The 1763-nt window shown below is 35.8% G+C and overlaps 1 protein-coding gene across 1 annotated transcript in view; it reads left to right on the top strand.

Moving 5' to 3' along the window:
* The window catches only part of LOC106517560 (tropomyosin alpha-1 chain), a 214157-nt gene that overhangs the window by 199570 nt on the left and 12824 nt on the right, over positions 1–1763 (top strand). The gene's annotated exons all lie outside the window — the stretch shown is intronic.

Below are 1763 nucleotides of genomic sequence, written 5' to 3'. Positions count from 1 at the left end.
GAATAAAAATACATGCTTATGCAACTAAATACCACTGAATTCGTGTGAACTGAACATGAAAGTTCAGTGTCTGAGTTTATTTATTTAGTTTATTTTCAATGAAAGTTGGAAACCTAAAATTATGGACATTTTAAAAAGCATTTCAGAAAGATTATTCGAGCAAAAGTAGAATAAATACACAATTACTTTTTTTTAATCCAGAGTTGAAATTTGCTGTTTTTGCAAATACATATATTTTTTTAATAAATCAAATAGCTGAGCTTTAAATGAGGAAAAATCATTCCATATTCCTGTCCACCCTTTGTTCCTTTTTCCTTCCCTCCTTGTCATCCTCCACAGGTGGAGCGAGCATCATACTGGTGTGTAATAGTGTGCTGTCAGTGTGGGCCGGGGCGAGGTGTGTGGAGGAGAGCGGCGCGTCTCAGATGAGATATGTGACTGGCATGCTAACACTCAGTTTTATCTGTGGAAAAAGAGAGAGAGACAGGGCTCCCACATCTTCTCAGTATAGGCCTTTGATTAAAGCTCCCTGGGTGAACACACACGGACACACTTCCAGAAACACACATATGGGAGTGTGTGTGCATGCACCCGCTCAGATTATAAATAAATTGCAGGCAGGAGCGCGCACACACATACTGTATAAGCACCTACACACATTTGCTCATCGTAGGTGGTGTTGTTTTGACCTAAGCCAGGTAGCTTGTCCATTATGGAGTTGATAGAAGGATTTGGTCATGTTGATTCTAGACAACATCATCTCCTCTGCTATAAATACCCTGATTTTTTTATATTTATTTATTTTCCTGAGCCGCACAACAATACACAGAGAAAAAGAGCTCTCAGCTTTATCCTCCAATCTCATCCACTGCAAGTATACTTGCACACAAACACAAAAACCCAAACAAAAATGACTGGAAATGCTTTTATAGAGACGGATGGCAAGAAAAAAAAATCCGATTTAAAACATGCAGTCGGTCAGTTTCAGCGTTTATCACGTGGCATCATATGATGTGAGTGTTCGTCACAAGGTGTGGGTTCTCAGATGGACAAGAGGGAAAAGTGTGTTTTTTTTAATGAACAGCATCATCCAGCAGCGTGCCAAATAAAATGTTTTATACAAAGTGTACATCCAGAACCAGCAGAGCTGCAGTGAAACATGATGACTTCCATGAAGGAAATAACAGACAAATCATCCACAGAATTATTTCATGTGGGGAAGCTGTTCTGAAATGTATTTCTGTCAATTTACCATCCTCTGTTGTGATTTTTTTCTCCATTCAGGACAAAAAGTTTCTTTAGTTTTTGTTTTTAGTTAACATTAGGTAGATTGGACACAAGACTTCTTTTTTAAACACTTTAGTTCACTTTTTATTTATCATAACTAGAAAAATAAATGAAAGCACACACACCATAATGGAGTTAATATGCACAAACTTTAACAAACTGAAATAAATCTGATCTGAATATTAACAGTTTAATATTCCAAAACATCCATTTTACATTCTGCTCTAAAAATAGTTGTTTATAATAGCTTAAATAATTTTGGTTCCAATCATTTCCACTGAGGCCTGTTTGGGTTGGACACCAGCATTACACGCCATTGTGTAAAATAATCTTTGGCTCTGTATCTTTTATTTTTCTTTATTAGTTCATCTGACAAAGTTTGATTTTCATTTAGTTAAAAGATAAAAACTGTCAAAAGTGTGTCCAAAACTAAAAAAAAAAAATCCTAAAACAAAATGTTTGCAGTCCATATATAT

This window comes from Austrofundulus limnaeus, unplaced genomic scaffold (assembly GCF_001266775.1).
Source record: "Austrofundulus limnaeus strain Quisiro unplaced genomic scaffold, Austrofundulus_limnaeus-1.0 Scaffold50, whole genome shotgun sequence".
NCBI classification, from domain to species: Eukaryota; Metazoa; Chordata; class Actinopteri; order Cyprinodontiformes; family Rivulidae; genus Austrofundulus; species Austrofundulus limnaeus.
The sequence above is the reverse complement of the archived record's forward strand: the minus strand, read 5'-3'. Positions and strand labels throughout refer to the sequence as shown.